This window comes from Spermophilus citellus (assembly GCF_964194105.1).
Source record: "Spermophilus citellus genome assembly, chromosome: 6".
NCBI classification, from domain to species: domain Eukaryota; kingdom Metazoa; phylum Chordata; class Mammalia; order Rodentia; family Sciuridae; genus Spermophilus; species Spermophilus citellus.
In genome coordinates, this window is record NC_138187.1 from 23444539 (window position 1) to 23457976 (window position 13438).

The 13438-nt window shown below is 41.3% G+C and overlaps 1 protein-coding gene and 1 pseudogene across 3 annotated transcripts in view; one reads left to right on the top strand and one right to left on the bottom strand.

The window, feature by feature from the left end:
- The window catches only part of TMEM248 (transmembrane protein 248), a 32086-nt gene that overhangs the window by 4164 nt on the left and 14484 nt on the right, over positions 1 to 13438 (top strand). The window lies entirely within an intron of this gene.
- Positions 11049 to 12389, bottom strand: LOC308651891 (annotated as a pseudogene). The gene has a single exon. The product of its transcript is annotated as an uncharacterized misc_RNA (transcript).

Consider the following 13438-nt stretch of genomic DNA (forward strand, 5'->3'; position numbering starts at 1 on the left):
TCTCCATAAAAGCAGGCAATACTGCTAACATTATCAAGCACCATCTTAGTGCGGGGACTGTTTGAGGTGGGAGGAGTGCCCAGACAGCATCAAGGAAATGAGGGACACCAGCAGGATGCATCTGCAGTTCAGTCTGACTGAGGAAAACAGCATCGGTAGGGCAGAGAGATGCTTTTGAGAGTCATTTAAGAGATGGAAGCCACTGGGCTTTAATGAGAGAGTGTACTGGTGGACATCTTTCAGGAGGAGGAGGAAACTGTTAGGCAGCTTGTAGTGTTTTGGTCTTGTTGGTTTGGTGAACTGTGGGTCATCTGAGTTCCTGAAGCTGGATGTTGGATCTGGAAGTTAGGGGATCTAGCATGGGCATAAATTTCCAATTTTATCCAAATAAACCCTACACAGGTATGTGCCACCCTTGAACAGAAGTCCCAGCTTGAACATCAGCTTTTGAAGGAGAATGAGGAGGGAGGGCCCAGGGGAGTGCGATTTTGTGTGTCAGGTGCTCCGCATCGTGGCTAGAACTCCAAAGCAGGCTTTGTACTTGGCACTTCAGAGGTTACTGGAGGCCTCAGGGTTCTCTTGGTCTTCTTTGCTTCCCACTTGTCCCTTGGAAGGTCTGTTCTGCCTGCACTCCCTGCTTCATGATGGGGAGGGAGGAAGGTAACTATTGCTGGGTCTTGGTGCTTGGGTGCTTGGGCTGGCACAGGATGCCAGGAAGTGCCCTTAGGTTGGTGCATCTTGGATGATCTGCTGTTACATCCATTACTGTTGTTTGTTTGACTCAGCGTTTGCAACCCTTGGCCTTGAGATCCTTTGGATATTTGAGAAATATAAATGTGTGTGTGTGTGTGTGTGTGTGTGTGTGTAGTGCTGGGAATCAAATCCAGGTCCACTTTTGTGCCTTAATTTTAATTTTTGTATCAAAATGAGCCGTTCTCCCACATCAAAGTGACTTCCTGCTGTTCTCAGGACGTCAAGACCAGTGTGTTTCTTGATGGGCTTATACAGCAGGCTTGCCTCACCCACTTTCTCCCTGTGCCCCCTCCCCACCCCAACTCCCAGCTTCTCTCAGACATGACTGTTAAAGGAGAACTTTAAGTAATTTCCCATTCAACCTGAGGTCGGAAGTCTAGTTGAAGTTGAATGGTGGTTTTGTTTTTCAAGTGAAGTGAACTTTCTGGTCTGGGTCACAGTAGAGGTTTAATGTGTCTTAAATGAAAACAAATTGGGTCAAATATAAAAGTAGGAGTATTGTCTGGAAGCATAGAATCCCTCTCCAAGGATTTTTAGTTTAAAACTAGAATAAAACTAGTTCAAACTTTTGACAAGTAACCATGTGATACACTTGAAAGTGCTTGGGTTTGGGAGAGAGGAAGGGAGAAGAATGAAAGGCCTATAATGAACGAGCATTTGCTTCCTTTCTAATAAAGTGCTGCAAGCAGGTTGCAGAAGTTTTTCTCCACTGATCCCCCTTGGCGGCCTCTCTCCTTGACTACTCCTTTCCTCTATGCAACTGTGTTTCCTTACTTAAAAAGTTAGCTCCTCACACCCACCCTCCTTCCATCTGAACCGTGGCATTTAGCTGTTGCCTCAGTTTCCCATGCCGTTCTTATCTTTTTATTATTGGATTCTTCCCTGCCAGAGAATACCAGAGATTACCAGGATCTTGCCAGGTGCAGAGCTCAATTTTCCCTGGGTACTTTTTATTTCACTTGATTATTTTTATTTATATTTATTTGTGTATTTTCCAGTACTGGAGATTGAACCCAGAGCTTTGCATTTCCATGTTGTACCCCCACTGATTACTTTTTTTGGGGGGTGATACCAGGATTGAACTCAGGGACACTCAACAACCCCTGAGCCACATTCCCAGCCCTATTTTGTATTTTATATAAGAAACAAGGTCTCACTGAATTGCTTAGCTGAGGCTGGCTTTGAACTTACAATCCTCCTGCCTCAGCCTCCCAAGCTGCAGGGATCACAGGTGTGCGCCACTTCACCTGGCCCACTGAGTACTTTTGAAGGAACAGAGAGGTGCAGGAATCTTTTCTTCTTGTATTCTCAGTAGTGGTTCACCTCATAGCCTTTGTCTGGTACCTCTGGAAACTTTGGCTGGGAACTCTTCTCCCTGCCTTACAGGACACCTCCCCGTCCTGGACACCTTTTGGCACATGGTCTCCCTTCTTTCCTTGTCCTCCTCTTTTTCTTTTGCTCCAATGGAGAAGCCCAGGCCTGTCTGGAGAGCAGTGTGCTTCCTGGTCTGGGGAAGCTGCCTCTGAATGCGCCTTCTCACTTTGTACTTAGGCTTCTCCTCAAAGTACAGGTCACTCTGAGCCATCTAAATGCAGTTGCTGCAAATTAAGGGTCACCTTTCTTGGCACCAGGACTGGTTGGAAGACAGTCTTGTTTTCTGTTTTCTAGGGTGTTTAAAGAAATCATTCCTTTGAGTTCTGTTTTTTTTTTTTTTTTTTTTGGTGGCACTTTTACACTGAGCTACCTTCCCAGCCTATTTATTTATTTAGGGTACTGGGTATTGAACCCAGAGGTACTTTGCACTGAGCCACGTCCCTAGCTCTTTTTATTTTTGAGATGGGGTCTCACTAAGTTGCTTAGAGCCTCACTGAGTTGCTGAGGCTGGCCTTGAACTTGTGATCCTCCTGCCTCACCCTCCCAAGCTGTTGAGATTACAAGCATGTACCACCTAACCTGGCTATCCCAACCCTTTTTATTTTTTATTTTGAGACAGGGTCTCACAGAGTTGCCCAGGCTCGCCTGGGATCCTCAATCCCTCATCCTCCCCAGTAGCTGGGATTATAGGTGGGTGCCCTTGCATCTGGCTTTAATAAAAGTTCTACTTTTTTTTTCTTTCCTATTTATTGTCTTCATTAATGAAGAAAATGAATGGAATTAAAATTTAATGTTTTATTTTGATCACTCACTAGATTAGCAGGATTAATGATGATCATATTTATAAATTTTATTGTTGAAATTGTTAGAAATGAGGCTAGGGTTGTAGGTCAGTGGTATCATGTTTGCCTAGCATGTGTAGATTTGATCACCAATAGCACAAAAATAAAAAACTACTAGGATGGAAATGCAGATTTATTCTTAAAATTTTTTTAGGAAGAAGAAAGGTACATGCTGTCCCACCAGCAAGAGAGCCACCAGTGTTTACATTTGAGAGTACGTTGTCTTTTTTCCATATGTGTGCTTGCTCAGGAACATTCTTCAAAAACATGAAATAGCTTCACTTCTTGTAGAATCTCAACACATACAGGCTTTTTTTTTCACATTACTATTCCTTAAACAATACAGAATAACTAATATTTACATAGCACAGATATTGTCTTAGGCATTATTAATAATCTAGAGATGATTTAAAATTTATAGGCATATCACTAGGTTATATGCAAATACTACACTATTTTATCTGAGGGACTTGAGCCTCTGCTGGTTTTGGTGGCCAGTGCTAGTGGGGTCCTGCAACCTCGCAAGGGACAAAGAAGAACTGTATGTTGCTTCAGGTCCTGTGTTTTTAAAGGCTGCCTTGTTTCTTCCTTCATATTTTATGTAACCAGTCGCCTGCTGTCGTTGAATATCCAGTTTCCACTTTTCACTCCTTTAAATGCTCTTTCTGTTTTCAGGAGTGGGTGTTTTGCAGGATGAGTTCTTAGAAATTCAGGGGTAAAAGTGTGCCAGGTTTAACTGTTGATATGTATGGCCCGGTGGTTTCCAGAGGTGGTTCACACACCCTCCCCTGTGCCCTTGCAGATGATTTATGCTCCTGTAACTTGTGGGTTCCTTGGGGCATCTTTAGGACAGTCCTAGTATTTTCACTGGCCTTAGTCCCTGTATGGCATGCAGTGTTGTCACTGAGCTAGTCTCAGTGTTCTTGGTATGCATTGGGGGACTTCAGTCCCAGGCTGGCTGTGCTTGTGAACTGCCTTTGCACTGCATTGTGAACCTTGAGTCTCTGGACTTTTCAGAGGCAGCTCTCAGCCTTGGTAATTTTTCTCCTTCCTGGTGAGTTCCAGGACTCTAATTGGAGTTGGAATTAATTTAGGGAAAGGGTCAGAAAGAGTACTTTTCCTTTTCTTTATTTTCCTCAAACAAAACAGTTTATTCTTTAATTAAAAGTGGCATTTACTATTGCAAAGATTACAGTAGCTTTCTTGTAACTATTAGCAGGGAAAATAAATTTATTTAACCTTTATTAATTTCTTGTCTGAAAACGCCTGTGAATAGTAGAAAGGAATTTTAAGTTTCTAAACTATTTGGAATATTAATAGTTTTTATTGGAAAATGCTTTTGCCTGTTTGATGACTACCGTTGGCCTATTCTGGAAAATTTCCCCACATTAAAATGGTTTCACAACATTAGCTAACTTGTGTATATTTAGGTTGATGTAGCTCAGTGTTTTAGTTATCGGCGGACACAACATCTTTGTTGGTATGTGGTGCTGAGAATCGAACCCGGGCCGCACGCATGCCAGGCGAGCGCGCTACCGCTTGAGCCACATCCCTAGCCTTAAAAAGTATTTTTAGTTGTAGATGGACATGATATCTTTATTTATTTACTTATTTTTTATGTGGTGCTGAGGATTGAACCCAGGGCCTCACACATGCTAGGCAAGTGCTCCACCACTGAGCCACAGTCCCAGACCCTCAGTGTTTAACATTTGATGTGACATGGTTGTAATGACTAAGTTCTCTCTAGAAGTGATTTTTTTCCCCCTTTTTAATAGTCAGGGTCTTGCTCAGGTTGGCCTCAGATCCTTGGGCCCAAGCCATCTCTCCCCTATTTCTGCCTCTTTGACTGGACTGCAGGCCTGTACCTTTGCAACTGGTGTGGAAGTGGTTTTTATTTTGTTTGTTTGTTTTCAAGGTGGTGGGGATGGAACCAGGCCTCCCACATCCTGGCAAGTGCACCACTGAATCATACCCCCAGTTTTAATTCTGTTTTTTCCTTAATGTTTCGTAATTATAGCTTCAGGTATTGAATGCATCCTTTTTCGGGTTTTGTTGTATTTTATTTTTAGTAAATTGAACCTTTAATTTACTGTTGATGTGTTTTTGTTTCTCAGTCCTGTTAATTTTAATCTAACTAATGTCATTTCTAGATTTTTCTTGTAAGTTTATTTTAAGCCTCGACTTATTTGATTCATTTAATGCACTTGCTTTTTTTTGTGTCGGAGGTTATTGGGGATTTAACCAGAGTCACATTCCCAGCCCTTTTTATTTTTTGAGACAGGGTGTTACTAAGTCACTTAGGGCCTTACTAAGTTACTGGGGCTGGCCTTGAACTTGTGATTCTCCTGTCTCAGACTCCTGAGGATATAAGTGTGTTTTACCATACCCAGCTGTGTGTCCCCCCCCCATATATTTTTTAATTATAGATGGACACAATACCTTTATTTTATTTATTTAGTTTACGTGGTACTGAGGATCCAGCCCAGTGCCTCATGCATACTAGGCAAGCATTCTACCACTGAATCACAACCCCAGTGCCTCTGGCTATATTTTTAAAATTATTTATTTATTTATTTATTTTAAAATCAGACTTTTTCATTTCCTTTTTTTTTTCTTTATTCTCTTTTTAAATTTTTTTTGTGGGGGGCCAGTATTGGACAGGAAGCCGAGTGCTTTGTATGTGTTAGGCAAGAGCTCTTTCTCCATAGCCCTGATCACCTATTTTAAATTTATTTTATTTTTATTTAAAAATATATATTTTTTGTGGTACTGGGGATTTAACCAAGGGGTGCTTTATCACTGAACTGAAACCCCACTCCTTTTTCATTTTTTTTAAATTTTGAGACAGGGTGTCACTAAGGTGCTGAGGCGGGACTCAAACTTGTGATTGTCCTGTCTTAGCCCAGAGTTTCTGGGATAACAGGTGTGCACCACCACATCCGGAAAATTACCTATTTTTAAAATTTAATTAATTCTTTAACTGGTACATAAAAATGTAAAAGTCATGCACATTAATGAGGTAATATGATGATTCAGAACATGTATACTTTGTGTAATGTTTAAATCAGATAAATCTCTTCAAACATTCAGTTTCTTTATGATAAAATGTTCAAAATCCTTCCTTTAGCCTTTTGAAATATGCAGTACGTTGTTGTCACATAGTTATTTACTTGCTTACGTCTGACTATAACTTAATACCCATCGGTAGCCTTTCCCCTTCCCTCCCTCCTCACTTGTCTGTTTTATGTCTAGATATTGAGGTGCAGAGACAAGGCTGACGGCTTGGTTGGGAAGGTAGACTGACGTGGGCAGTAGCAGTCAGATGTCTCAGGCTTGCGCAAGAAATTTTACAAGCATAGTGGGTGTCAAAATGGTCACTTTTCTCCAAGGGGTTGCTGGGAGGGGCCTGAAACAGTTCCATAGAGAAGGTAACCATTGAGTCTTGGGAGAGGATGAAAGGGATGTCATTCATGAAAGTTGAGAGAACCAGTGGACTTAAAAGCTTCAAGGTGTAGCTTTGTCCAGTATGTTCTGGGAATTGCAAGCAGGTGGAATACGGTATATTGAGAAGTAGACAAGACCTAGTTCATGGTGGACTGCCGTTCTAAGACACATGGACTTGATGTTTTGGTCATTTGGAGCTCTGAAAGATTTCAGCAGGAACATGATTAGATTTGCATTTGGAAAAGTTACTCTTGACAGTAGCATGAGACTGGATTATTTGACAAGTGACAGATCCAGTTTAAACTTTTAGAGTCACAAAAAAGATGAATTGCAGAACGAAATAAAAAGCAAGTTCAGAAAGGAATGTTAAAGAAATAGACTTGTTAGCATTCAGTAATTGCTAGAATACAGATGATGAGGCAGAAGTCTAGGGTGTTTTCTGAGGATTGGACTGAAATGGAGAACATAGGAAGAGTCAGGGTGGTTAGAAAGCAGACATATTTATTTGGACATGAGATCCTGTGGGTACAAGGTACTCAGGGAACATGGATGTGGAGATCCTGTGGGTACAGAGGTACTCAGGGAACTGGGATGTGGAGATCCTGTGGGTACAGAGGTACTCAGGGAACTTGGATGTGGAGATCCTATGGGTACAGCACTCAGGGAACTTGGATGTGGAGTTCCTGTGGGTATAGAGGTACTCAGGGAACCTAGATGTGGAGATCCTATGGGTACAGAGGTACTCAGGGAACTTGGATGTGGAGATCCTATGGGTACAGCACTCAGGGAACCTGGATATGGAGATCCTGTGGGTACAGAGGTACTCAGGGAACCTAGATGTGGAGATCCTATGGGTACAGAGGTACTCAGGGAACTTGGATGTGGAGTTCCTGTGGGTACAGAGGTACTCAGGGAACCTGGATGTGGAGATCCTGTGGGTACAGAGGTACTCTGGGAACTTGGAGTAGAGGTATCAGGGCTGTGAGGACTGCTCAGGTGTTAGTCTGTGGGTGGCTCTGAAGTATGCTTTTTGGAAGAAAAACAACAGTACGTGCTGTTGGGTTATATTGGTAGAAGAGGTGGGAGAAAGGAATACAGCTAGAGGAGGGGACATGTAGGGCAATTTATATTATGAAATTTATATTATGTTTACTTAGCAAAGAAAATTTTAAAAATACAAATTGAGACTCCAGTTGACCGAGTTAGAAAAACTCAACTGAATAAATCCAAAGAAAGCTGATGAAGGAAAATAATAAAAATATGTAGGGCTGGGGTTGTAGCTCAGTGGTAGAGTGTTTGACTAGTATGTGTGTTTGAGGCCCTAGGTTCAAGCCCTAGTACCACAGGAAAGAAAAGTATGGAAATTATTGAAACTAGAAAACAAAAAAGTGGTCCAGATACAATCTCTAAAAACAAATACTGTTTTTTTGAAAACATGAATATGACAAAGTTCTGGAAAGGTTCATAGAAAAGAGAAGGTGAGCACGAAAAACACGCACTGAAGAAAATATAACTACAAATACATTAAAAATTGAGCTAATCACAAATTGATTCTGTGCCATAAAGTTTAACAACCAACATAAAGTGGTTAATTTGTTAGAATAATATATCGTCAAAATTGACTCCATAGAAGTAGAAACAGATTTATAGCCATTTAAAAACATGATGAAGTTAACCCTACCAAAATACTAAACCAAACAAAAACTTGGCAAACTCAGATGATTTTTCTGGCCAACGTCTATCCAATTTCTTAAGATATAGAAGTGTGTACTTATTCACAATGCTCTAGAAACTGATTAAATACAGAGAATATGGTAGGAGCCTATAATTTTCTTATCTCACTTATGAATGGATATGAAAATTTAGAATAGAAAATTTAGCAAACATATCATTAGTGTAGTTTTAAAAAAAAAATCATTACCAGGAGCTGGGATTGTAGCTGAGTGGTAGAGCATGTGCTTTTCAAGCACAAGGCTCTGGATTTAACCTCCAGTGCCAGAGTAAAAGAGCCTCTACAAAAAAAAAAAAAAAAAAGCTCATTAAACTCATGTAGAGTGCAAATATTAGTCAACATGAAAAAGATCAAGCAGTTCATGTTAAGAGATTAAAGGAGGAAAATTGATTGCTTGGAAAATTGCAGATGAAGCATTCATAAAGTCTAGCACGTTGCTGGAGTACATGCTTAACATGCAAAAGGCTGTGGGTTCAATCCCTGGCACCAAAATTAAAATGACATTTACAATAAACATTTCTTTGCAAACTTGGAACAGAAGGTGAGAGATTTCCAGTAGAAACATAACAAACCCCTTATCTATCTATCTATCTATCTATCTATCTATCTATCTTTGTGGAGCTGGGGATCAAACCCAGGACCTTGTGCATGCAGGGCAAGCACTCTACCAACTGAGCTACATCCCCAGCAGTGAAGTTTATAAACATTTTCTGTAAAGCCAGGAATGAGGCAAGAATTCCTATTATTTCCACTTCTATTCATCATTTCATTGAAGGTACTAATCCTAGTAATAAAAAAAGAACAAAATTGATAAAAGGTTGGAAAGGAAGATCATACTTTTGTTTACAAGTGGTATGATCATCTATATAGAAAACTCAAGTGGGGCTGGGGATGTGGCTCAAGCGGTAGCACGCTCGCCTGGCATGCGTGCGGCCCGGGTGCGATCCTCAGCACCACATACCAACAAAGATGTTGTGTCCGCTGAGAACTAAAAAATAAATATTAAAAATTTTGTCTCTCTCTCTCTCTCTCTCTCTCTCTCTCTCTCTCTCTCTCCCTCTCCCTCTCCCTCTCCCTCTCCCTCTCTCTCCCTCCCCTCTCTCACTCTCTTTTTAAAGAAAAGAAAAAAAAAAAGAAAACTCAAGTGAAGGCACAAACAGGCTGGTTAGAATTTAAAATATTCAGCAGAGCCTGACATCAAGATCAGGATGTAAAAGTCTTTTTCATTTGTATAAACTCAATAACAATAGTCATTGTAATTGCTAGAGGATACCTCCAGCAATAGCCCGATGAGTTAGTATGTCTTTGAATCTGACAAGATAAATAATGAACTTTCAAGAAAGTTTTTACAAGTGGTGCTGGCGTTTGAACTCAGGGCTTTGGGCATGCTGAGCATGTACTCTGCCATTGAGTTACATGCCCACCCCTCTCACCCACCAGAGAAAGTTTTTTTGTTTGTTTGATTGTTTTTTAAATCTTTGTTTATTTTTATGTGATGCTGGGGAACAAATATGTGCCACCAGAGAAAGTTTTTAAAAATTATTGAAAAAGAAAAGTAGGCCAGGTATGGTGGCACATGCCAGTAATCCCAGCGGTTTGGGAGGCTAAGGCAGGAGGATCGCTATTTCATAGCTAGCCTCAGCAAAAAGTGAGGCACTAAGCAACTCAGTGAGAACCCTGTCTCTAAATAAAAATACAAAATGGGGCTGGGGATGTGGCTCAGTGGTCAAATACCCCTGAGTTCAATCCCTGGTACCAAAAAAAAAAAAAAAAAGAAAAGAAAAGAAAAGAAAGAACAAGAAAAGTAGACCCAAATAATGGAGGGAAATACCACATTCATCGTTTAGGAAATTACAATATTATAAAGACTTCCCGAATTAGTGAATTTAATTTCCACTTAAATCTTAGCAGGAATTTCTGGGAATTTGTAATTGGAACCTAAAATTCACGTGGGAGATTGAAGAGCAGAGAATAGCCACCACAACTGTTTCTTTTTTTGGGGGGGCGGGGGGGGGCGGTGCTGGAGTTTTGGTGCTTTCCACTGAGCTATACCCTCAGCCCTTTTTATTTAAAAAAAAATTTTTTTTTTTGGGAGGGACTGGTTCTTTATTTCAAAAAGACACTTGTCAATATTCAGTATCAAAACAGTTGCACTATTGTTTGTCTTTCTCCCAACTGGCCTCAAAGAGACCACAACAAAGGAGAATACATTTTAAGCCAATAAGCTGCAGGATGTACACCTAACAGACCTCACGGAACCTCACCTAAAAAAGTGGGGATTGGGCTGGGAAAGAAACTTTGAAAGATCAGCACACTGCCAGCCCAGACTCCAGGACTCTCACAGCCAGACGAGGTGGCCAGGTACCCCACCCCAAAGATGCAGTTTCAAAATAATATAAAATTTAAAAAGTTGTGTACATAAGCTATTCAAGATTCTCCAGCACTGACTGATACAAAGCACAATACAAAGCACTTTTAGATACAGCAGCTTCAGACCCAGAAAAGGGTGATGAGATGAGTTCATATGGCTAAATCAGTGGCCAAAACATAATTTTCTTTCTTCCTTTTTTTTTTTTTCAAGCAAGCAGGAGAGCAATTAAGTGGTCACGAAAGATTAAGGGGCCCATGATCCAGTCTGTGAGCACTTGGGAAGTGGGTAGAGATGGGAGAAAAATTTGGTCTCAGGGCTAAGAATATGGCTCAGTGGTAGAGCATTTGCCAAACAAGCACGAGGCCCTGGGTTCAATCCCCAGCACCAGAAAAACAAAAAGTCTCAGAGGTCTCAACCATGTTAATTTGGTCATTTCTGATGAAAAAAAGTAAAAAATAAGAATACAGTTGTCTAAAGATACCTTAAAGCTAAAAATAAAACCAAACCTGAATAGCAAGGTTTTTGTTTTTTTGGCTAACTCCTCTTGGAATCACCTTTCTGGTTTGGCTAGTACTTTGCACAGAGCAATGAGGTTTGCCATAGTAGAGTCTTTCCCTGGGCTCTGTTTGGCTCTCAGTAAGGCAGGCCCATTCCTCTTTTCCTCCTCTAAGGAGAGGGCAATAGGGATTAGGCTGGAAAGTTACCTTCCAAAAGTGAGAAGGGAATTAGATTGCTGCTTCAGAGCTATGAAATTATTTGGAATGTTTTACAAATGGTTACTGTAACAACAAAAAAAGTAATTACAAAATGTGTACATCACAACATGCTTTTAAAGACACTTTGAGTTGTGCTCACATTCCCTTAAATGCTGTTCCCAAAGGTGCTCAGCCTCTAGCCCAGCTGGAATCTCTGGGAAGAAGCAGAGACAGTTTGGTGAAAAAGACAAGGGGGTAGGGGGTTGAGGGGGTGTTGAAAGGAGAAAGCAGCCTTCCAGTTAAAGATCAGCCCTCAGTTTCAAGGTCAGCTTCGGGCTGGCTGGCCTCAGGCGGAGTCAGGGTCAGAGGGAGGAGCAGCAGCAGGGCGGGACTGGGGAGCTCTACATCTCATTCAGGTCTAGCAGAGTCTGGTCCAGCATCCTTTGTGTACAGAGGTGCTCCTCTTTGGTGCATTTCAGCTTATCTTCCAAATCATCAATTGTCTTTTCCAGTTTGGCTACCGATCTCTCGGCAAACTCATCTCGGGTCTCTGCCTCCTTGAGTTTATCAGTGAGAATCTTTATTTCTTCCTCATATTTGTCTAATTTTTGAGAGTACTTTTCTTCAGCAGCATTCAGACACTTCAGGTTCTGGTCCATCAGTCTGATCTGCTCATCCATCTCTCGGCAACGGGACTCTGCCAGCTCAGCTCGTTCCTCTGTGCGTTCCAAGTCTCCTTCAATAATCACTAACTTACGAGCCACCTCTTCATACTTCCTATCTGCTTCTTCTGCAATGTGCTTAGCTTCTTTGAGTTGGATTTCCTGGAGTTCCATCTTCATCTTTTAGGGCCTGGTTTTCAATAACCTTCATACCTCTCTCACTCTCATCAGCAGCTTTTTCTGCTTCCTCCAGCTTTTGCAGGGCAGTAGCAAGGTGCTCCTGAGCACGGTCCAGCTCCTCTTCAACCAGTTGGATCCTTCGGTTCAAGGAGGCTACCTCAGCCTCAGCCTGTTCCTGGGCCCGCCTTTCTCCCTCAACTTCCCGCTGGAGGCGCTCAGCCCTCTCCTCGGCATCATCCGCTTGCTGCTGCAGAACCTGGATCTTGCGCTTCACCGCCTCGACGGTGGTGATCCCGGCCATGGTGCCCACCCAGCGGCTTCTCGTTATCCTTTATTTTAAATTTTGAGACAGGATTTCAGTAAGTTGCTGAGTCTGTCCTTGAAGTTGATCCTCCTGCCTCAGCTTCCAGAATTGCTGGGAATAACAGGCATGCACCACCACACCTGGCTAGCCAAGACCATTTTGAATAATAACAATAAGTGGTAGACTTCTTGTGGTTGATAGCAAAATTTAAAGCTGCGTGGTACTAAGGTAGGGGGGGAGAGAGACAGTGATGAAACAAACAATAGAAGCCTACAAACAAACCTAGGTACACATGCAAGCTTGCTGTGTGAGAGGCGTGGTATTGTAAACCCACCAGGAAAGGGTGAGCAGTTCAGTAAATGGGCTGGGCAATTGGCCGCCCGAATGGAGCAAGATTATAAAGTAGAGAGCTGGTTCCAGGCTTTCCAAACTAATTCCAAGTAGAGGAAAGACTGAAAGTAAAGAGAACTATAAAATTCGTAGAAGAAAATGAAAAAGTCTTTATGGTGATAGTATTGAGAAGGGATTCCCAGATAATTCATATATACACAATCATGAAAGCAAATAGGTGATAGATTTAAATACATTAAAGTCAAGAACTATCAATCGAGGAAATGCAAGTCAAATTGAAGTGAGATACCACCTTGTGTACAGTAGGATTGTTATAATAAACAGATAATGAGTGTTGGCAACACTGTGGAGAAATTGGAACATTTTTACACTGCTAGTGAAATGCAAAATAGTGCAACTGCTTTGGAAAAGAGCCTGGCAGTTCCTCAGAAGATTAAATAGACCCTGCAGTGGCACTTCTAGGTCTGTAGCCAAGAGAAATGAAAACCTGTCCCCACAAAAACCTTCATACATGTTCATAGGATTATTTACACTAGCTGAAAAGTGGAAACCCAGACATTCACCATCTAATGAATGGATAAATAAAACATGTACAAGTTAGAGATCTTGTTCAGTGGAATATTTTTGGCAATAAAGGAATACAGTATCGTTGTGTACTACAACATGGATGAACCTTGAAAACATTAGTCTAAGTGAAGTCTAATTGTATTTATTTGAAATGAATGGGCAA